At 40.5% G+C, this 25,714-nt stretch overlaps 1 protein-coding gene across 6 annotated transcripts in view; it reads left to right on the forward strand.

Moving 5' to 3' along the window:
• SYTL5 (synaptotagmin like 5) overlaps positions 1-25,714 on the forward strand; it is a 2,413,062-nt gene that overhangs the window by 486,285 nt on the left and 1,901,063 nt on the right. For 3 of the 6 annotated variants that reach the window (XM_044072411.1, XM_044072417.1, XM_044072416.1), the window contains one exon: positions 16,834-16,885. The exons of the other annotated variants lie outside the window; for them this stretch is intronic. The gene's annotated coding sequence lies outside the window, so the exon portion shown is untranslated. The remainder of the gene's footprint in view (positions 1-16,833; positions 16,886-25,714) is intronic. 6 annotated transcript variants of the gene reach the window in all.

Raw genomic sequence — 25,714 nt, forward strand, 5'->3', positions numbered from 1 at the left:
AGGTCCCTGCTGGGACTGTCCAGAGCTATGTGCACGTGGTCTTCTAGGATGTTCTATGGACAGCCCAATCCCAACATTGCTGGGGCTGGTACTGGCACTACGGGAGCAGCTGTGGCTTGAGAGACATCCGTGGTGACTGCCAGCTGCTGATGTTGCTGGCATACGTCCACGTCTCAACCGTCCCACACTGTCCTGACACATGGACATGAAATTGCGGAGGATATCTAATGTCTCTCCCCAATGTCTATCAGTGACCTCAGTGTAATGATGGATGGCACCTGCTAGGTCATGGATACTGTCAATGACGGTGGTGTTATGTGCCCTCTGTGCCCTTAGTCCCTGTCTGGTGTACCGCTCCATACATGCCTGTGCCTCCATGACAGCCTGGAACATGCGTGACATTGTCAGACCTGTGGCATGTCTGCCAGTGGCATGATGAGCAGCAGTGCTCCTACGTGAACCCCTGGACATCTGCCTATGTGGTACCCTTCCAGACATCTGGGTATGGCTGCTGTGTTGGGATGCATGTGCAATGGATACCACACTGTCCTGGCTAATGCCAACTGTACACTGTCCCTCAGCTATGGGCATTGGTGATGGATGTATTGGCAGTATGACTGTATGCATGGATGGGGTGGACAGCTGTGTACTGTCGATTGGTGGCCCAAAGACAGACCCTGGCAAACATACCTGTGCCTCCACACACCCATCTTCATTCATTGAACACATGCACACATGAGCACATGAACACATGCACACATGAACAAGGCAAACAGTCATATCACACGTGTCAGCATGCAGAACATTTGTTGCTCAAGACCATGCAGTGCGAGTGCAGACAGCCCTTGTTATTAACCGTATACATGGCTTTGATGCATGTGTGTTGTTGTTCAGTGATTGGCCTCACCCTGGAATGCAATGTGTACATGGACACAACATTGCTGTGCAAGTATTAAAAGGTCTGCAATGTCCTCTGCACCAACACTCACAGGTATATATACCATGGCTGGATGTGTATCTGTGTGTCACATAGATATCCATTTCTGATTACAGTGTCTGTGTCTGTAGCAGATAATTGTGGGCATAGGTTTAGTACATGCATGCTATGTATACACACAGGATGAGTGGTGCATGTATATGTGATGGAATACCATTGCTCAACATGGCCATTGTACAGTGGTTATGGTGAGTGTAGGACATATTGAGGACATGCCAGTGCCAGCCATGACATGGCATGCTACAACATGACTGCAACATTGAACATCACACATACCCAATGTGTGTCATGTGACCTATACACTCAATAGCATTATGAGACATATATGTGTCACTTTGTACAAATGGTGATTGCTATGCATATTGTGTTTAGGTGCATATGTTTGCACACACACAACATTGAGGTGCATAGCAATGACTGCTATGTGTAGTACTGTGGTCACTGTAACTGGATGGGGTGTAGTACCATGAGCCATCATCATCATGCATCATGTGATCACTCAAGGCTACTAATGTGTGCCAGACCGCCACCTAGCATGCTGTACCTGAACTGCAGTACCGTGGCTACATTCACAATTACACAGTCACTTGTTACATGGGTTTGTAATGTGCCCAATAGGGAGCATTGCCCAACAAGAATGTGTTATGTGTTGAAGAGTGTCACACAGCCCCATGATAGGCCTCTACCCCTCAGGTATATTATGTGTGCTGTGTGGATGACATGTGGGATACTGAAGTGTGACTTTACAGCGGGTGTCTGTATCTGCCATGTGTAGCATGTTAAGGTGTTCTGCGTATGACAAAGTTGTGTATGTTGTGTACATGTGTATCAACTATGCCTATCCAATGTCCAGTACGGTGTTGCCACAATTGTGTGTGATGCTCTGTGTATTGCATGTGATTGAGGCAGCTACTGACATTACTGAGATGTGCATAGTCTCACAGCCAACATGCACAGCATGCATTATGCGTAGGTATGTTACGTGTACATGGCCTACACCTCACCTTTGACATGCATGTTTCATTAGCAATATTACATTTAAAACACACTCATCAACATCGACTGGCTGCCTTGCTGTCACACCAGAGGGACCTACAAGAATATGAGACAGTGGCATTGCTACTGTGAGTTTGCTAAACTACAGTAGTACAACAGTCGACAGTCACAGACGTACAGATTATATTCCACATATCAGTATTGCACAACACTAGGCAGCACAACTGCTAAACACACAGTACACATCTCACATATGCATAATCTACCAATACAGGTAACAGTAGTCTACAGATAGGGAATGTTACCTGCACGCTCCATGTCAACATGCTGGGTGGCTCCGGACTCCATGATGACACATGTATGTTGCTGTTCCTGTTGTTGGCCAGGAGCCACCATGTTTCTGAGCAGCTCCTCCACTCTGGTGAGGGGGGGATGAATGGCTACCCCACCACCTGTGGCAAGCTGTTGTCTACGGATATCAGATGCACACCGCCAGACATGTCTAATTAAATCACTGCAGTAATGGTATACCTGCTGATATGTCCAGTTATGCATGCCTATGTCATTTACCCGATGAACAAGATCTTGTCACAGTGCAGTCCACTCATGCTGGTCCTGGCTGGTTCTAAAGAACAGCAGGGTGTAGTGCTGCACCAGGCTGCTGTGTATTTTCTGTTCCTCTGTAGCTGTATAACATGGGTTGCATTGGTGGGCCATGCCCCTGGAAGACAATTAAACAATATGTGTGAGCAAGACATGTGGCACACTTAACATTCTAAAGTACAGATATCAATTAACTGCCATATATAGCATCCAGTTGGGTGTCAGAGGATACACATGTTCAATACCACATATTAGTGCTCAGGCCACAACTGGCTGACAGTGCCTGGCACGCTCTATATATATCAAACCATGTTCTGCACAGCAGCAAAGAGAAGCTAGTATGTAAGATTATACACCAGTACATGGCACACTGTATGTGACACAATGCACCACCTAGCCACAGGAGGTATATATCAAGCTAATGCATAAAGAAAGATGTCATCCATTGCAATGAATGTAAAGTATAGTTACAGTATTACCAGTATACCACCCTAGTCGTTGATGCCAAACCCCTGCCTAACATATGTGCACAGTTGTTAATATAGGTGGCATACTGCTGTACTAGACTATACATTTTGCTAGATACAGACGTATATCCTGTAACACGCACATGATTGAGGGCATGGTACAGGCACAATTACACACACAGCAGACATACATACAACATGCAAATGTATGCCAACCCAGATGAGCTTTACCTGTGTACCATACAGTTGTGTGTGTCACTACTTACAAAACGTTATGCCTGAGGTATGTAATCTGTGAGGACTACAGGGAACACACAAAACAGTGTTTCCTAGCAATGTGAACATACACCATACTGTACTGTTTAGGCCTACAGCTTCAGGTAGTGCTACAGTTAATATGGGAGTTGGATTCACCAGCAGTACCACTCACTAAGCATGCATGTATTGCTTTCGCCTACAATGGGACACCACAGTCGACAACAAGGGACTACGTCACACCATATACCATACTACTTTTTCTGCCTAGCAATAGCATACACATCTTTTGCTGGGATCACAGCTAGGACCCAAACTACCATGACAGAAACAATTTCACACTAAGCTATCACACCTTTACAGACCTTGCACACATTCACCAACACATTCACCATCACACTCAGTCAACCCCACATAGCAATTATTGCACTAAGTACATGTGTGTGTGTGTGTGTGTGTGTGTGTGTGTGTGTGTGTGCATTGTGTCATAGGTAGATAATACGCTATTGGCCCTAGGGCCTACAGCAGCCTAGCCATACGCTACCCTGACCTTTGACACACATGTAATTTAATTTCACTTGCCCCTGTCAACCAGAGCCACAGAGGTGATTCCCGGGGTGTATTTCCTATCTCCCAACCAATCATCAGGAGTATTTATGACAACTGCTAATGAGGAGCTTTGTTTGCTATTGATAGGTGGTTTGTTCCATAGTATGGCATGTCTCTGAGATGGGAATCTATCCCTCCAGCATGTGCTGTTTAGTGAGCTGACAAGGTTTAGGGCCCTAGAGAGTGTATCTCGGAGGGATTGTAATATGTTTACATGGAGGATGTCCAACAGCTATGGGTGTGACATAGCTCTGTATGTTAGGCAGAGGTCACCTCTGGGTAGGCGATATGCAACACAGTCTAGCTGTGGATTTGTGAGTTGGTCTGCATAGGGCATCTGTTTGAGGCCGGTATTACTCTTTGTGAGGTATGTCTGTGGCCTTTCCAGTTGCTGTAGTTGTCATGCGAGGTACATACCACATGGGGCATTGTACTCTACAATGGGTTTTCAGTGTGATGAGTAGAGGGGAACACTGACCTATATTTCCCTAGATGACACACCTTTTGTGATGACATGTACCATGTAGACAGATTACATGACTAGTGTGGCACAGTGATTATCAAAGGGGAGGCTACTGTCCACCTGAGTCCCATGTTCCCTTATCACACCTTCGGTGTTAGGTAGACTACCACCTATGTGGTAGTTAATGGGTACAGTGTTTTGGCAAGAAGGGATGGCGCTGCAGTGTCAACACTGAGCTTCAGTCCATGCCTTGGTCACAAGGCACCTGTCGCAGTAAGTATGACCCCGTGTCTCTCTCTCTCTCTATACTATATAAACACATACATACACACATACATATAAGCATCCATTGCTGTACATATAGATGTACATATAGGCACATATACAGTCCACTTTTCATGGTGGGAATATCAATTATGTGACAGTTGTTAGATATACAGTTATGTAATAATATTGCACAGTGTTATGCAGAATGCATTGAAGGTGTCCTCAGCCCATGTAGCTTTAGCAGGCCTCACTGGCTGCAACACTGCAAAAATGACAAATCATACCCACAGCGTTTAACCATATGTCATATACCAGCACTGCATGCTGTTTTCTTTGTCACACACTACAACCTACATAGAAATATGCACATAACAACCTTCAACAACACATATATATATATATATATATATATATATATATATATATATATATATATATATATATATATATACATACATACACACACACACACCCTTCACAAACAGTTGCAGTATGTCCCTTGCCCTATGCACATGTACAGATACATATAGATACATACTGCTGCCACATATGGATGATTCACAGTATGTAAAGTACTCTTCAAAAACATCTACTACATGCCAGCAAATACATATGTGTTACATACCTTTCCTTTGAATTTCTCTGTTCCATCTGTTTTTAAAGGAAATCATTTTTTTTTTTTGGGGGGGGTTCTCTGTCTGTTGATGTTGCTCTTTCTTTTTCTGTCTCTTTGTCTTTATCTGTGTCTCTGTCTCTGTCTCTCTCTCTCTCTCTCTCTCTGTTGCTGCAATGATATTATTGCATGTGTGGACATCAAGTACAGCTTGCTTTTCTAGGTATCTGCACATGTGCATGTGATGGCCTCTGCACCAATTGGTGCCCACTGTTTAGTAATTGCATGCAGACTGCTGTGTGGTAATTGCAGTACTCACTGTCATAACAGGCTACTGCTATAAAATGTTAAGTTAGGTAGGCGTAGCCCTTTCAGCTTTCCAAAGTGGGGCCCATGCTTGTTTGCTGTGGACACCGTTGTGTCAGTCAGAAGGTTGGTATACTTCTTATATCTGAAGCTAGGGTTGTAGCCAGTGATTTGCATGTTGTACTCAAACCTGAATGTTGCTGCTTCTAGTACACACTTGTCAGTGTAGAATTTTACTCACCCCTCCAAATGCTAACACAAGATACATGGGGGTATGTACTTTCTTTTCTAGACAATTAACTGCCATACAAAAGTAGTTATTGCAATGTATTCTTCTGGCACATGAACTGTTTGTGAACTGCTATACTGTAAATATTACTTTACTCACTTCTGAACAGTTTGTGGTTTCTTGTGTTGACATTAGCACAGGCTGCTCAAGACAACTGGACAAATTTCAGTACTGAGTATGCCTACCTACATCCTTGGTAGAGCCTGAATACACAGATATATTGTTTTTTTGGGTAGGGGTGCAGAAGTACAGAGAGCATTATTTATTATTGTGTGATGTTTATCTTGCTGAACATACAGGGTTGCTGTGTACCTGTTAGTCTATCAAGGGAAGTAGTCTGTCTGCGTAGCTCACACCTGTGGACATATCCAGATGGTAGCCAGAGGTTAGCCTATTATTCTTTGTCTGTGCACCACACTGGTCTTTTCAGCACTGGAACAATGGCATTGTCACAGTTGGTTGCTACCAGTACATGGCTACATCCGTTGATATTTCTGTGTTGTACACCTACATAAGGGTATGCTTGTGGGACTCCTTCCAAAGCTGTTTGCAGAGTGTGTAACAGCAGAAAAGCTGATATGCCTGTGTGTTTCTGCCTGTGCCAGGCCTCTGATACACTCAGGTATATGTTTGAACAGCCTCAGGGAAAGGTACATATAAGTGAGGTACACCTGTAATATATTACAGACATTAAGTTGAGACTGTGAGAGAATCAGAGCATGTGTATTAATACACCTTTTCTGACGTGCAAGCAGTGTCTCCTTTATTGACATTATTCATTAAGTGTAATTCCCCACTTTTCTGCCTAACATCAGTACTTTTCAGAGGGATTCAGAGGGACACAGCTAACATTTGCTTACAAATCAGGGACATCCCTGACAAGCAGTCATAGTTGGGAAATATGGCCTCTGCCCTATTCAAATATGGCAGTGTTTATCCTGCTCTGATACTGTGTGGGGTTTGAAAAGTGCTACTGTAACATTATTTCCTGCTAGAATGGCTGGTTCTCTTTTCACAGTCATGTCATGCAATTCCATAGAACAAGATTTGTGTTATGGCATTCCTATTTTCCCTTTACATTCACTCATTGTAATGCATGATATATTTATTACAGCACCAACTTGTTGTATGTATACTGTGGCTTAGTGGTACTTCATGCAGTGTAGTGTATCCAAGGTCTGGGGTTTGAGACTGACAGAGGTGTTTATTTTGCTGCTAAGCAGAAAAAGAGCCCTGCCATACAGAGTGACTAAGGCACTTTTAAGCAGTTGTAAGCGGGTTTGCCCGATCCTTAGCAATACTTAGCTAAGCGCACACAAGCACACACTCGTACAAACCCGCTAACTACTGCTTAAAAGTGCTTACTCCCGCTAACCCCCGCGCTCATTTCTTTGAAAGAAAAGAAAATGGGGAGATAGGAAAGTGGTGAAAAAGGGGCACAAAGAGGGAAAGACAGTAGGGAAAATAGCTCAGGATGTGCAGGACAGGTGTAGGGAAGGTCCATAGCTGCCCACTTCTTTAACAGCAACAGCTATGCATATACTGATAATTTGGATGGAATTTTGAAACCTTCCACCCCTGAGAGAGGGGTGAGGACAATAAAGTATGTTGCACTGCCAATTAAATTTCAGTTTATGTGTCCAGTGGACATGTGTGCAAAATGGGCAGCAATGTATGGAGCATAATATTTTGTGGGAGCAGATTGCCCATTTTCTTTTTTTCAGGTGAGAGTGGTATGTGGGGTAGGGGAAGTAGGTATATTTGGGGAGGTAGGTTGGGGAGATAAACAGACAAGACAAACAAGATGCATACATGGGCGGAATATGACACATGGGGTGGGTGAACACCATTGACGGGGAAGGGTGTTTGGAAATCGCAAGCCCATGAGCCCACAGATGGCAACAGTGGAATTGACATCTCCACCCATGGGCAGTCACCACTGCACCTTCACAGCCCGGAGGGTGGCTGTGCTGGGGGCTGTGTAGGAGGGGCAGGCTCACCCGTGAGTAGCACCACTCTTGCCTCGAGCTGGCATAGAGGATCAGCGACTGAACGCTTGATCTTCCTACGCACCACAGCCCGGACCATTTGGAGGGTGATAGGTGGCCCTCCTCCGGCCACACTTGCACGGGGGGGACGAGCCCCATCCCCTGCAGCACTTCCACCCATAGGTGGCACAGGGCCACCGGAGGAGGAGGTCCTGGGCTGGGCACCGGACATGCTGGTGCCAGGTGCCATCGCCAGCTGAGGTGGGAGAGGAGGGTCCACTGGGACCAGCCTTCCCATACCTTCTATGTTTAGCAAGATTTAATGACAATATGGGTTAGTAATAGACAACAGTATTCCAAATTAGTTGTAACAGCATGCAGTAATATTCCCATTATCCCAAAATACAAGAATTCCAACAGTTGAACAGCAAGCATAACACATGCATATTTAGAACAACAGTGGACATTCCAACAGCATGCAGGGTTGATTCATGGCAACAGGCCGCCAAGACTGCGATATGTGAACAGGGCACACGCATCAAAGTACATGAAAATATTTATAAGCCAATAGGACATATGTCCCAACAAAGTTTTTCAAATTACACATACCCATTTAGGTATGGAATGGCATTATTTATGACCATAAAGTAGGGTGTAAAAAGATCACTCCATTAACAACTTATATATACTTATAACTCTACATTCCTACTGACTGCAGGTATATATCCCCTACATGTATTATTACACCAGGCAGTGTCCATTAAATTGTGAAATGGGTTTTGATAGTTGTTTATATACCTGACCTGTATCTGACATACAAACTGTTCAAGATACAGATGTTACTGCTACACATTTATGTATTTCATTTATATTCATATATCTACATATCTGGCTGTCTTCAGGTGACATTATCAGCTACATTTAAACATACCCCTACATTTTTAGCAGCACACTGACATTTTTGGGGAACACAATCACAAGCTACTCATGTGCCAGATTAACCTGTACATGCTAGCCATGAACCAACAGTTGAAGACTGTATATATGCTTAAGAGCTACTGGCATTTCCTTCATCCACTTTATATGGACTTACACAAGTGTGGATTGACAGCACTTAATACAACTGTACTATTTCTATAATGCAAGGGTACAACAACATATCAAAGAAAGTGACACGGACACAGTCCAGGAATTATACCTTTATTAATTACATTACACACTTTTGTAGTGGCTCTCTCGTTCATTTCATATTTTGGTGCATGCAGAATACTTTTATTCAAGACTGATTGTACCTTTATTAATGGGTTACAACACTCTTTTTCAGGCTCTCTCACTTATTTTATATAATAATACATGCAGAATAATTACTAACCTGCCTTGTGGTGCAGCCTTAGCAGCCTATCTGCAGAGGCTTTCCAATTCGCAGCACGGACACCTGCAGCTGTGAAGTAAATGAAGGGATATTGAGACATACCGATCCATTATATAGACTACAATAGCATTTCTTACATACTTCATTCCATGGCTACCTACTCAGTAGTAGGGCATCTTGCATTTCATGGGCCTCCTGTATCCATCAGTTCAGTTGGTCCTGCTTCCGTCTCTTCAGGTCTGCATGGTGATGACGGACCTGCTCACCAGTCCGAGGGATGCCTGTGGCACTGGTGAGATCATGAGCTAACCAGTTCCAAGCTTCCCCTTTGTACTCCGTCCCTTGAAACTGCCCCTGCAGGAGTCTTGACTCATGATGGTGGACAAGGAGCCAAACCATGTATTTTGACTCCTCGATGCCCCATCATTGCGCTCGAAAGCAAGTACCCTCTCCAGCACTGGCCATTCTGACTGCAAATGGGAGCTACAACCAGTTATGGTGAGTATTCCCACCTATGGAGCTTAAATATGCCTCATTTTCTGCACTTATTTGTGATTGGCCGTTTTTGAAATTTCTCAGCCAACATCAAACCTGCTTAGCAATGGTTAAACTTCCATTTATAAGTATATGTATGTTAACAGTGCATGTTTATGCTAAGCTGTCATGGCTTAGTGGTTCAGTACTTTGATTATGGTGCACAGTGTCCCGGGTTCGAGCCTTGTCATTGCTTTTTATTTTACTACTGCCCAGACAGGCTAAGGGGTGTGGCTGTGTTTAGGCGACTTTGCTCAACTTTGCTCTCCGTTGCTCTGCATTGCACGACATTGCCCGATGGTGCGCTGGTTAGCACGGTGCGCAGCTCCGTGCAAACCTATTTTGCTAGGTAAAGCGCTGCTTAGCTACGGGCAACTATATTGTGCTAGGTAAAGCACTGCTTAGCTATGGGCAACTATATTGTGCTAGGTAAAGTGCTGCTTAGCTATGGGCAGTTATATGTCAATATCCTTAATGCTGCTCACCTTCTTATATTTATATATATACATTTTGTTCACTAATACATAGGCCATTTCAATGCTTTTTACTAAAATTTCATTCATATATGTCAGGAATTATTTTATATACTAATTTAAAACATAAAATAGAAAGGGGAGTGGTGGGACTAGAACCGGGAATGCCTCCTCTTTGTGCAAAGGCTCTACCACTATGCTATTGCTGTTTGGCTTAATTTGCATAAACATTTCTTATTATGCTCTTCGATGTCGAAATTGCTAACTGTAGCTAAGCAATGGGCACACCCGCGCAAACACATGCAAATACGGGCAGCTATATCGGGAATTATAAAAAAAAAAAATAAAAAGTTTGCATTTTACAATTACAAAGGGGTTTAGTATGTGGGGATGTGTAGTGTTCGCTCATTGCACTTGTCATTTTCACATTTATATAGTTGCAGGGGCGTGGATATTTGGACTGCTCGGCAGTCCGACACGCTGCCTGCAGTCTTACATGCTCCGTGTTAGCCTTCCAGTTGAGTCAGTGCGCTCTCATGCATATGCATGATGCGCTGACATCATACTCTTAGATGGCCATTTCCGTTTAAGACTTATTTAGTTTTACACGGAGGATTAGTGAATCCCCCCCATGCATTTTCTCTCTTCCATTGCTCTTTGAATTTGGAAAGGTAACATGACCTTTTATCAAAATTCTGTCCTGACATCCATGTGAAATGAACTTTAGAGTGCTTTAAAGAAATACCTGCATTTCTTTCTGATCATTCTGTTATTTATGCGATATACCCAATTAATTCCAGTAACTGTGAAGAAGAAGTGTAAGTACAAATGTTCTGTTACATATGTACACTGCAACTTTCTTTAGCGCCAGTGGAAAGAATGACTCCTTCTTCCTTTGGGATTGTCTTTCTGTACTTTGATACAAATCTTTTGAAAGCAAACAAAACTGAAAAAAATCATACATCTGACTCATTCTGAGCATAAGCAGATGACAAAATACAGCCACTGCTGACATCAATAGGATGCTAATCCATCATTAAATGCTACCCTGTCAAGCTTTTCAGTTATTTGAAATTGTCTTGCATAATTATGATCACAGAGGAGTAAAAGCATGTGAATGTGAACACTATTCCTAAATGCAAAGCTGTGCAAAAAGATTTTGCATGAGGCAAGGTCCCTGAATCCCTAAATGTGAGGTACTGAGCCATACTTACCTTAGCTGCTTACACAGACCAACTCCAAGGTGAAAGAAAAACTCCATGAAAAACTGTTAAGTTAATCTGCAGGGGAAAATTCCCCACAGAGACACACTAGTGATCACACATGTGCACCAATCAGTAGTGTTTTACAAAAAAGCCTGACTGCTTTATGAAACATATACATGACTTTAGAAAATATGATGAACATTTACAGTTTATTTAGTGTAATATACATGTGCTAACTGAAGCAATAAGAAATTATATTATCAGTGGAGAAAATCCAGCCAGCCAGCAACACCTTGCAGAGAAGGCAGTATCAATATATGATGATACAAAGGTGCAAGAGGCAGGTTCTTAGTACTAAACATGGTCCCTAACAGATGACTGATTATTTTTTGCAAAGTTTGAGGAAGAACACAGAGTGAACACTTAATGTAGAGAATCTACAGCTCACAAAAATCTCATTTTAAAAGAAGTGCAAGACAGGACAGAAAGCTTTCAAAATGAAATGTCATGCACTTTGCCATTACCTTTCTTTCATACCACTTCACTGGCAAACAAGATATATAAATAAAGCAAACTGCAAAAGATATTTGATGTGAGACAGTAATGGTGCTTATCACCACAGAAGATAAGAACAGTAATGATTGCTAAGGTTATAGTCTGAGATCACCACTGATTCATACTGATATACTTTTGGTTGAATTACCGAGTAATAACTTAAAACTGAAAAATGCTGGCAGAAATTATTGACCCAGAACAGTCATTTTCATGGCATCATGAAGCAAATTCTATCTGACACTAAACTGTATCCCATAAAGTCAGAAACAGTCTCATTAATTTCACTTTGAACTGCCTAAACATGTAATGCTGTCAGTTTGATTGCAGAGTATGGAGTTCTGAAACAACTAAAGTAGCAGCAGCCTTACATATTGGATCCTAATATCTATTGCCACATTCCAGTTAATTGAAATAATTTAGAACTGGAAATAAGTTTCAACCAGGCCTGTGTGACCACTTAAATATAGACTCCATAATACAGAGAAAATAAATGTAAGTGTATTACTGCCTAATGATAATATTTGTAGCCTGTCATATGTTACAATACAGTGACTGCTTGTTATGTCATGCCGAGTTTAATATGCTGTAAAATCAAAACAAATGCACTTCCTGTAAAATTATATTATTCCCATATGATCTTTAACTATATTTTGTTCCATGTTATATTCAACAAATACTCCAGTGGACATGTCAATTACTCTGTCAAAATGAAAAAAATGTTACAGTTCATTTAAATGTACTATCTAATAAAGTAATTCATTTTGAAACTTTTAAGCAGTCTAAAAATCAGCAACTCCAGGACCTTAGCTTCAGTACTTATTTAAGGGATGCAGTTGAGTCTGATTTTCTGTAATCAGAGTTAAGTGAAGAATGCAGTCTTAAAATTCTTTGTCACTTTACTTTTAATCAAATTTATATTTATAATAATTGTATTTATTTATTTAACTTGCTCTCATGTTTTCCCATTTTGAAAATGTTGTTTTCTATAATGCTAGACTCCCATCTATAGTAAATCCAACCTGTACAATAGTATATTGGCAATAGCATTTTTTTCATTAGTTAAGTGTCAAAAGCTTTAAAAAAACATTGCTTCCTTACTGGTTATTTTGCAGGCAATACCTCCATTTGTGACTGATTTAGCCCACTCCATTCGCCCTCTCATCATTCAGACTCACTCTACTCTCCTACCCTACCCCCAAATCTCACCCATCCCCACTTACTGTACATTTATACTATCAATTATCCACCCCTGCCCCAACATTCCCCTCCTCTTCCTGTCTACCTCATCTAATCAATACTCACTATATACCTATTCTTTTCCTCTACTGTACTTCCTCCCTTTTCCTACTACAACCTGATCAAGCCAATAAGATACACACACTGTATACTCTCCTACCACCCCTACTATACTTCACACTTTACACACTAACATTACCTTCCCCTCTATACCGCCCCACCCACTATACAACACAGATAAACACCACCCAGTCACACCTGCAGCTCATCTTTTTAATCTCCTCAACTTTCTCATATACAAACACAAACAACTCAACACCCACCACCATCTTCACCCAGCAAAATTCAAACAGCACTCTATCCAATACACACCACCTTCTATAACAGTTTCCTTTAAAATATCCTTATGTGGAGACATTCATCCAACCCTGGCCTGAATGATCCTACCACAAATGATTCTAACCCCTTCCCCCTACCTCCACTAATACTATGCCACCTACTAAGCACCTATTACATATATTAACTTACGTAGTCTACTTAACAAAATCTGTAAATTTCACTCCTGGGTTGCTCTCTTCTCTCATGACATAGTAATTCTTATACAGAAACCTGACTAAAATCACATATTACTCACTCTGAAATACTCCCACATGGCTATAATATTATCTGCTCTAACAGACTTCACAAAAAAGCTGGTGGTGGGGCTATACTATAATCAAACCATCTTTCCTTCTCCTCACTATCTATAAGTTCCCATAACTTTCATTCAGCCGAAATTATTATTGCCACCTGCAAACTAAACAGTTATAAAAAACTATGTATTATAGGTATATATAGTCCTCCAGGTAATAACATTCCCATTCTTGAAAATTTTCTCTCCTGGACTACCAACTCTATCTCCAATGAAACTGTAATTCTTGGTGATGTTAACATCAATTGGAATAACTTAGACACTGACTTCCATTCACCCTCTGTACCCATTACAACAAATCCACAAACACGTGCAACATCCTAGACTGGATTCTAGTATCAAATCCTAGTTTGTACCATAACCCAAAAACACTCTCTGATTCTATCAGTGACCACTTCCCAATCTATCTTCAAATATACTCCCTTCATCAGGCTCAAGCTATAAACTGGTCCTTCCTGTTTAACCTACCACTAGAGGATGCTGTTCTAAAATTCAATTCCATATTCCTAGATACTCTTAATAGCCTAGCTCCCCTCAGAAAAAGAATAGTGAAATCTCTCCATGCATCTTGGCTACCCCATTCCACTTGAGCCCAAATCCAAAAATGGACACCGTGTGGAAGATTTGATTAAAACCTCAATCTCTTAGCCAGCTACAAACCTACAAACAACTTTGGAACTTAAAAAATGCTATCTGGAACCACAAATTCACCAAAAAATTTTGGTGACAATTAGCAAGCATCTTCACCCTAGTTCTCCTAGTGTATCACACCCTTGCTCTAACAACTCTCCTTTTGCAACCACCAAAAAGTTTAACACCTACTTCATAGACTACATAGTCACCCTAACTCAAAACCAACACAACTCAAATCAAACTCTTCCTCTCTCACCTCCCCATAATAAAGCTACTCTTTCTCTAAAGCCTGTCCCTGCCTCGTTGATCAAATCTTTACTGTCTAAACTTAAGCCCTGTTCCCCCCTCTGTAGATAAGCTACCAACTAAAGTTTTAAAACTTGTAGCTAACTCCATAGTCTACCCAATTTCCATACTGATCAACAGGTCAATCCAAGAATCTATAGTCCCTTCCATCTGGAAACAATTCTGTGTTATACCACTTCATAAAGATGGAAACTCTACCAAAGTGACAAACTACAGGTGTATAGTTATATTGTCTCCAATTTCACAAATTCTCAAAAAATGCATACACAGACAACTTCTAGATTACCTCCTACATGAAAATCTACTCTACCCACTGCCTTACTCTCATTCATTGATACCATAATAAAAGCCAGGGAAAACAATAACTTGGCATCCTCCCTCTTTCTTGACCTCTCCAAAGCCTTTGACACAGTCTCCCACACTAAACCTTTCTCCAATATGTCTGCTTTCAGTTTCTCCAACCCTACTCTCAACTGGTTTTCCAGCTACCTTTCCAATTGACAGCAGTCAGTTAAGTTGTTTTCTTCCTATTCCCAATTCCTCAGAGTTAATGTGGGGGTACCCAAAGGCTTTATTCTTGGTTCAATACTCTTTAATATCTTTATAAACCATCTCTATTTATCCTGCCCTCAGTCACACTTGTACAATATGCCGATAACTTTCACACCTTGATTCCTTCACCCAGAAACCCTGTAACACTAAGGAAACATGGCTCAATGACAACCAACTTCAGCTTAACTTAAAAAAACTAATGCTATTACTTCCAAAAATGAAATCCCATCATAAACTAACCTTTACTACGACATCCTTTGATAATACTACGAAAGAAGTAGTCATGCACACCAAATTGCTTGATGTTATCATTGATGATCAACTTAAGTTTGATCTCCATATCCAAAACTGTATAAAAACCTCATCAGAAACTTGGCTAGCTCTAAAGATCCAACAAATTCCTAACTAATGACTCCAGACTCTCTATAGTTAATGCATACCTACTTCCAGCTCTTCTATATGCCTCTTCCATTCTAACCAACATACAATCTAATCTAAAACCTAAAATGGAACTATGCTGCAATAAAATTGCCATATTTCTGCCAGTCAGCCCTTCACCTCACACTACTGCCTATCTTTAAAAAACTTAAACTGGCTTGAGCTACCTCCCCATCTCCTCCTCTCCCAACTAACCCTTATACAGTTTATGCTTAATAAACCTACTGCCTGTCCATTCATTTCATCAATCATTTCCTACTATATCCCAAACCACTCCCTCTGGAGCTGTGACCAAGTCATCTTGAATGTCTATAAACCTATAAGATCCATATGCCACAGCTGTACAGTGGCTTCTGCCTGGAATAGGATCCCCTTAGACATCAGATCTATACCAAACAATCATAGTTTCAAGAAAGATATTAAAAGAAAGACTCCTTAATTCCTGACACTGTTCCTGCCTCCATCCACCCCACCTAGTATCTCCTCAATCCATTTCTCACCCCTGCCTTGCCTGTCATTAATTATTTTCTTCCTGTCTTCCTCACTATCCTACTTAGATACTACCTCTCCTCCTATTTTTCCTCACTTCTTTCATCTTTACTGCCCTCCAGACATTTGTTACTAGTCTGTTTGTCCCCCTTCTACTTATTCAAACATCACCCATTTATTACTCCTATTCAAAACTCTTAATTTTCTTCTCTTGTGTTCCTTTTCTCATTGCTAACCTGTAGATACTTATCCATTACTTCACATATATTTTCTGGACTGCTGTACTTAATTCTATTCTGCTTCTGCCATACCTTCCTTTTCGCCTAACTATTTACAGCTTTAAACTGATTTGCAAATAATACTTGTCAATGACAGTCTAGCTACAGTCTAGCTTCTCTTGTCATATTTTTCTGTTTGTTGCTGACAATTTATTGTATTCAGTACTCTTATTTTATTTTATTGTTGCCAAAACTTAATTGTATATGCTTTGTTTTAGGTGCTTAGGATTCCCCCTCTCTTCCCCCTTCGCTGACCTGGTGTGACTCACTGTAAGTTTCTTCCTTGTATGGATCTTTTACTGTTTTTTGTGTAACTGAATGACCTGCTGCTAAATTCGGATTCTGCACAGACTGCTCTATTTTTTTTGCAGAGACTGTATAAGTAGCTAGTGACTTTACTGAATTTCTGTGGTAATATTTGTGTTTAAACTGAACCTGTACCTAGAGAAAGTGTATAATCAGAGCTCCTACTTGCTGCATGAGTTTTTAATGTTTAAATTGCACACACACATTGAAGAAGTGCTTTTATGACCTGAATAACTTGAGCTAGCTATACCTGAAGTACTTTTACTGGCAATTTTCCAGTTGTACAATTGTGAACAATTGATTTAGTTTTTCTGGTATATCTTTAAAATCTGGCAAGTGTTTATTTACTACATTGCTCTCTTGCTTAGGTTTCTTAGCTATAAATCGTAGTTCATTCTGAAGTGTGCTACTTTATCCCCCACCATCAAACCTTTCTGAATGTATTATTATAAAATAACTGCCTGTTGTTGCCTTCATGCTTACCCTAGAATCTCTTTTCCTGGTTGAACTCTACAGTTCCCTACAAAACGGAGTCTACAGGACTGCAATTGGTCACCATAACAAAATCAGTTTCTCTCAGCTTTTAAGCAGAGTAGGTTGCACACAAAAAGCATTTGTTAAGCTTTCACTTACAGTGCTGTGTAATTAAGCAGGTCACCATTTTGGTCAACCATAGGGTTCTTTTTTGAGTGTTTGCCGCCTTCCCCTGTAACTTAAGTAAACTGACTCTTACATTAAGAACTATAATACTTACCATATAGCTTTAGGACACCTTAGGAAACCTTTAAACTGCAATACCCCCGCTAAGTTTGCCCTTGCTATGCTCTGGCTCTCTTCCTTCCCCTCCCTGCCCCCAATTACCTTCCGCTCCCAGTACCTCTAAATTTATAGTACTATAACCACTCCCCCACTTTTTAGATCCTATCTGCTTTCATCTGGGATAATTCCTCTGACCCCCATTCTTCTACCTACATTTTAATAGCACCTATTAGCTTTCATCTGGCATTCTCCCATCCCCCTTCCAGTACCTTTACCTCACCACTCTATCTTCTGGTGTTGCATCCCCAGGTAAAACAGTTCCTTAACTCACTAGCTGAATAACAGATAATGATATACTTCCTCTTTACTACCCCTCTTGTTCGCACCATACTTCCTTACCTTGTATGAAAACCAGTTTCTCACGAGATTTCCGGTCCCGAAAGGCCATACTATCACCCCAGCTGTAAATCCTCCCACCTTCAACCATACTTACAGTACCAGATCCTATCCCACATCTTGTTCAGTCTATCAACATCTCAACCCCAGGCACATTAGCTCTAGATCCAAACAATACCACAAACTAATAAACAAATTCCTGACGTTCATCACCAAGTATAGACTTAACCTAATACTTGATGGTGATATTCACCCCAACCCTGGCCCACCCACTTCAGATACACATAACCCCTCTACTTGCAATCTAAGCTACACCCCTACAATTAATAGGCCAACTAACTCTCTCCTCGTCTTCATCTCAATATTAGAAGCATTAATAACAAGGTTCATGAATTGCATGCACTTCTGGAAGTCCACTCCCCTGAGATTCTCTGTTTATCTGAAACCTGGTTAAAACCTAACACTACAGACAATTAAGTGTTACTACCTGGGTACAATATACACAGGCTGGATTGTGCTTCAAGGAAGGGGGGGGGGTAGCTGTACTCTATAAATCTGAGTTGAATGTTACCATAGATGTAATACAACCACCTCAGATTAATAACTCGGAGATTCTTGCCACCAAATTGCAACTTAATAAAAATAACTGCATTAATATCATCTGTATGTACATTCCCCCAGGTAACAATATATCTACACTTGAAGATATCCTGCACTGGCTATCATGTCACTACCCCCAAGAAACCCTACTACTTGGAGACTTTAACATAGACTGGGGCACCTGTTCCTCAGAATCCCCAACCACCCATATTAACCTGCAATCATTTACACAAATCATATCCACCCCTACCAGGATAGGTAATCCCAACCAAAAAGAAAGCATACATGACTGGGTACTCATAAATATTCACCCCCAACTGTACACCTCTGGTACCCTCCCTGATGGCCTAAGCGATCACCTTCTCACATATGTAATTAAGCACAAAGCCATTAATTCCCAACAACCCTTACTCAGAAAGGTTAGAAACAATATAAACTTTGACCCTGCCAAATTCCAGCAAGAACTAAACTCATGTAATTGGTCTATTCTAAAACACCTCCCCTTAGAGGAAGCAGTAGCATACTTTAACAACAAATTCCTTGAGATCCTTGATTTGCATGCACCTGTTCGTTCAAAGAGAACAAAGGCAAAAACTGCGCCATGGCTTTCTAAAGAGTCTAAACTCAAAATTACCCTTAGAAACAAAGCATGGGCTTTATGGCGTTCTTCTAAAGACCCCCAAGATCACATTAAATACAGGCAATCCAGGAACGAAACTAAAAAAAATCCATTTTACAAGACAAAAAACAATACTACTGTAATTTCCAAACAGTAAATCAAAATAACCCTCAGAAGTTTTGAGCAAGTTTAAATAATCTACTACATCCTGGACAAACTTCAACCCCAATCCCTGCTGCAACTATTGATAAAATTCCTGAAGATGTTTCTGACAGTTTTAACCGAATTTTTACTGAGACAATTCAAGCCCTAGCTAGCCAACTACCTCCTAGTTCCCCTGGTCCTGAAAGTACCACCCCTAGAAACCTACTCGCATTCAGCTTCCAACCAGTCGCCACTTCACTTATCCGTACCTTGATCAAAAAATTAAAACCCACTACACTTTCTGCTAATCAACTCCCTGCTGAGTACCTACAAAAATGAGCTGATGCTATTGCTTACCCCATCTCAATACTAATCAATTGAACCATAGTAAAAGCTAAAATTCCCACCATCTGGAAAATATCCTATGTAATCCCACTTCACAAAGGAGGCAGCTCTACTGAATTCTCCAATTATAGGCCAATAGCTATACTCTCTCCACTTGCAAAGATTATGGAAAAATGTATTCATAGACAACTCATGCACCACCTAATCCAGAATCACCTTATGGCAGACACTCAGCATGGTGTCCGTCCTCATCACAGCACTGCTTCAGCCCTCTTAGCCTTTACCAACACCATAAACCATAATCGCAACAATAATTATATATCCTCAGCCCTCTTCTTGGATCTTTCCAAGGCATTTGATATGGTTGATCACCAACTTTTAATCCACACCCTGCAAACATTCTGTCTAGATAATAGAGCCCTTCAGTGGTTTCAGTCCTACCTGAATGGTCGACAGCAGGCTGTCCTCTGGCAGAACAAACTCTCTAACCTTTACCTAACACCCTTGGAGAACCACAAGGCCCTGTACTAGGGCCCTTGCTGTTCTCCATCTTCATTAATGACCTTTATACTATCATCCCAAATGTCAGCTGTATCCAATATGCTGATGACTCTACTCTGATTTGCTCGGCCACATCTCCAGTAGAGTTATGGTCAGCTACCCAGACCACCTTTAATACAATAGAAAACTGGATTTCTGAACATCATCTGATCCTAAATCCCAAAAAAACTAAAATGCTGTTATTTTCACCAACACGTATGTCTACCACTTTCACCTTTACCATAAATTCAAATTATGGCACAATAATCTCCCCTGGCCCTTCTACAAAACTATTAGGTGTCATCATAGATAATAATATAAAATTCGACCTACATGTTAACCAAACTATCAAAACCATCAATAAAAAACTAGGGTCACTTTACAGAATAAAAGCTCTCCTAACCACTCCAGCTAAAATTGCCATAGCTCGCTCTCACCTTCTTTCAACCCTTCTGTATGCATCCCCTCTACTCTCGAATTTAAACAAGACTGTCCTTAACAAACTCTCAATTTGCTACAACCATATTGCTAGGTTTGCCACTGGGCTGCCTTTTAGGACACATCATTGCATCAATCTAAATCAGCTTGGGTGGCTTGAACTACCCAGCCTAATCCAGTAAACCAACTGATTATGGCCTATAAAATCCTTTATAACCCGGACAATACTCCTGCACTTAAAAATATCATCACCCCCTATAACAATCCTAGACCGCTTTAATCCTCTAACAAACTACTAATTCAGACTAGCAAAATTAATAACACAGCCGGTGACTCTCTTTTTGCAAACTCTGTAAGTAGATCCTGGAACTCTCTTCCAGCTGATATTATCTTACTTTCCACCTTAGGTCAATTTAAAACTAGACTCAAACAACATTTATCACTTAACTGGCTATGTCAATGTATCAAGCCTGGCTAACGCTCTCTAGAATGTGTAAAAATCTCTTAACCAGCTTACTGTGTAATAATTACATTTAATCCTGACTTACGCTCGGGATTAACTTTAACCTGTGGAACTTGTTTAACTTGCTTACTTATGTAATCTCTGTAAATAGTCTGTTTGTAATGTGTAATGCTGGTATTATGTAATGCTGTATCTTGCTGTATCTGCTTACTCTTGGAGCTTTTCTCCCCGGGCCTCCGCTGAAAATGGACATGCATCCAGTCAGACTATCCCCGTCAACAAATGTAAAATAAAAAAATAAAAAATAAATTGTTTTATTACATTACTACCTACTTAATTTGATGCTGTAACTTAGTCAATCAATGCTGAAACTTAATTTTAATTTTTTCGTTGTGTACTTAATTAACTTTGTTATATATTTTGGAGCTTTTCTCTCCGGGTCTCGGCTGAAAATATTTCTTTCCCCAGTCGAACTTTTCCTGGTCAACAAATGTCAAATACATAAGTAAATAAATAAATACTGATGGACTGAGCCTGTTCCACTTAATTGTCTTAACTGCAAAAAATTTTTAGCATACCTTAAGACAGTGCTACCTCAGAGTAGACACGTTTAGCTAGGTAGGTACATGAGGGTGTAGACAGTATGCCTTCCGGGTCTATATCACAATGTCAAACTTACAAAAGTTTGATAGTTGTAATATCGAACCCTAATGTCCAAAACCCAACAAAAGCGAAAACACAGAACAGCAATTTTTTTTCCCAGGGAAAAAAATCGCTGTTCCATGACAAAAAAAAAACTTAACCTTAAACTAAAGTGACCCCCACACCTCCCCCTACTTAAATACACCAACTCCAAGATTACTCCACAGTGGAGGAAATAGCAAAGCCCCAAAAAACGGCCCACCAATTTTTTTTCCCTGGGGAAAAAGTCGATGTGCCGTGGCTTAGCTATTTTCCACTTTCGGACTATAGGGTTCGATATTACAATATTTGAACTTGTTTTAGTTCGACATTGTGATATAGACCAATGCCTCCCACATCATACAACTTTGTGGTTCCAAACCTACTGTGTGGAAGAAGCTCTTTTGATCTGTACTCACTTATTCACTCCAGTGAAGCTCAGGAAATTTGTACTGTAACTTCCAATGGGTGGAGCCTGAGCCTTTTGACAAGATCAAATGATGTCTTCAAATTTCAAACAAATGTTCATATCTCTGGAACCATAGTGGTTATGAAAGAAGCATAAATGGCAAACTTTTCAGCTCCAGCTATTTTTATAGTGGTAGTATTCTTTAGGTTCTAGATCTTAAACCCTATTTTATAAGTCACAGTAAACACAGTAACTATTACATTTGTAATATTTTGTAAACAACTTACAGTATCTCAGCAACCACTCAAGTTACACACATACTGTCATCAGCATTTCATTCAGACAGCTGACAGCTTTCACATAAGGCCAAGGAGTTCTGTCTGTGCTGCTTGGTTGTTGAGATATTTAGAAAACTGTGGAAATTATATCTGTATAAATGAATAACATAAAAACAACAGTTGATATCTATTTACCTACACTAGATAGAGGTCAGATATTAATGTAGTTGAGTTTGCCGTTGTGTAAGCTTTAAGATGAAATCTTTTAAAACCTTGTACATAGCATAGTTTTGGAATTATTCATGCTAATATGAGCAATCAGTATTTGATGCCTAGAGGCATCAGTAGGAGTTAAAAGCAGATGTATCTGGAGGCATCACTCAGATGTAATAAGTTAAAAAAGCAAGTCACTTAGACAAACCTTATTTCTCTCTCCTCCATCTGATAGGCAGGGGTGTGGGACAAACATTTACTTATCTAAGACATGCAGGAAATAAGCACAGCAGCCTTTCAGCAGATATGCTGTATTGGGTCTACTTAATTTACCCAAACAGCCACATCACCGACTTTCACTTCGCCGAGACGACAGGAACGAAAATCCAGAAGACTGACATCTGGAGCACTGACTTTCCACTCGAGGTAATCCCCCTCCAGAAAAAAAACAAACAAAATGAAACCTACCCATGTGAGGGGTTTTGCCCCCACACCCCCTAACAAAATATACCAACTCCAAGATGGCACTACTGCACAGGTAAGGAGCAAAGTTAAACAGGATGGTCAAGTGGTTACTTACCTTGAGTGGAAAGTTGGTGTTGCTAATGTCGATGTTCTAGTTTTTTATTCCTGTCATCTCAGTGAAGTGAAAGTCGGTGGCTGTTCGGGTAAGTAAAGTAGACCCGCTGGATCTCATACTAATGTGCTAGCTTTCATGTCATCAAATATAGTTGCCAGAAAAGTAAGCTGATCAAAAGCAAACTGATACCTCACTTTCTGAGATGAGCATTCTTCATCACACCAATATGTGATGCAAACCTTCACACTTTCAGGCTTGCTTAATCATTTCCAGTATCTCAGTATCTCTGTAAAAGAGTCAGACATCAAACACACTGATTCATTCAATGAAATCTCATTTTAGCCAAGGGACATTAGCTGCAATACACCTATTTTAATTTTTTTAAAACATATAAATGTCCAAATCTGTTTCCATTGCTATACAGGTACACTCATGCTAATGCATAAATGAACTGTCAGCAGTGTAGACTTTAACTTGTATGACTGGGGCAGATCTGGACCATTTCAATGACTCCTGCTAATTTTGATCCATTTCATTTGGTCAGTTCTCCAGCATGTGTGATGGGTTTTGATACAGTACTGTGTTTATGTCTCCTATCTGGTTAACCTAGATTCATATAAAATTATCTGCATTTGTCTGGGCTGTATATTTTAGAAAAAAAAAGTACAAGAAATGTGCGACGTAGTATACAAATGCATGGTCTAATTTTAAGCCGCGGTGGTACAGCGGTAGCTTTGTTGCCTCACAGCAAGAGGTTTTCCTGTTCGGTTCACGGCTGGAGTGCCTTCTGTGTGGAGTCTGCATGTCCTCTCCACGGTCGAGTGGCCTCCAAAAGACATACGTGAATGGGTGTGCCTTCACTGAAGGTTGGGTGTCAGGCTGGCAACTCAGCACCATAAAAAAAATCTACTGCCAATCATTAGCGGATCAGAGTTCCGCTGTGGTGACCCCTAACCTGGAAAAGCTGAAAAGACAAAAAACAACAACCATGTCACCTTCAGCTGAAAATAGTTTCCCTGTTGTAATCTTTCAGGCACCTGATAAGAAGGTTGCAAATCCCCTCTAGTTCTTCACATATATAAATATATTAATCATACTGTGTTTATCCTTGCTGGCCTCAAAGAAGCAGAACAATGTATGGCTGGCCAGCAAACCAAGCGCACTCTTTGCATTTTATCTCTGCACTACCTGAAATAATTTCATGTCATGTTTTTCATTGCAGTCTGTAAATGCTGTTGTCTGTATGTCATACAAAAAGAAATGATGGGGAAATGCTTCTTCTAACTCAGGGTGTCATGCTTCTAAGGCATCACTGTTTTTTAACTACAATTGGCAAAGAGGACATACAGCAGCACACTGGAAATCCATGTATTTGTTATCTGCTTGTGTGTTTATAAATCCAATGTACCTTTAAGCACAATTGCTTTTTTTTCATCCTGGGGAATTAACTTGTTTACAAAGAAATTTCAGGCAAATGGAGCCTGAGAGAATTAACTAGAATATGGAAAGACTTGTGTTAGCAGACCATAGCCTAAGTCCTGTGAAATATCAATTTATTAATGGAATAGTTGTTTTTGCCAAACACTGTTTACCAATAGTTTCAGATCTTTTTTTCCACTCTGTAGTTCAGTAGGATCAGCTCTGCACACATATGTTTATTTTTTCTATTTTCAAATAAAAATTAAAACTAGAATATTTACCAAGTACTAGGTATACTAAGTGCATAGGTTTATATGTAAGTGCTAGCCAATTGGTCTGCAGCTCATTTCAAGTCTAGCCAAAAACCCTAGTCAAAAATTTTCTTTAGCCTTAAGGAGGGCAAGACAAGATAGACAGGGAGGTTTATTTGAGGCTGTCCATCCAATTATCTAGGTTTTCCTTGAAGGTGGCAAGGGTACTACTGTGCTTAACATGTAGTGGATGTTTGTTCCAGAGGTGAGCGGATATGCTTGGATTTGAATCTATTATGCCGATGTGTCTTGTTTATATTCTGATGAAAGTTTAATTCCTTTAACTGAGCATTTGATGTGCCATTAGTTTTAAGAAGGAATAGAAGATCAAGTAGCTTTGGATCTTTCATGGCACGAAAGGCTAGACATAGCTCTGCATGGAGGAGAGACTGAACTGAGAGAAAGGACTGCCAGTTTCTCCTGATAACTAAGGTTTTTGAAGCCACTGATCTTTTTACTTGTGAATCTCTGAGTTCTGTCATACTGTGTGATATGTTTAGATAAATACATGCCAAAAGGTGCATTATATTCAGTAATGAGGCTAATAAGATATGAGTAAAGGGCAGTTAAGACTTCTTTGGATCTAGTGGAGATGCAT

This window comes from Protopterus annectens, chromosome 5.part0, assembly GCF_019279795.1.
Source record: "Protopterus annectens isolate FY-2018-M chromosome 5.part0, PAN1.0, whole genome shotgun sequence".
NCBI classification, from domain to species: domain Eukaryota; kingdom Metazoa; phylum Chordata; order Ceratodontiformes; family Protopteridae; genus Protopterus; species Protopterus annectens.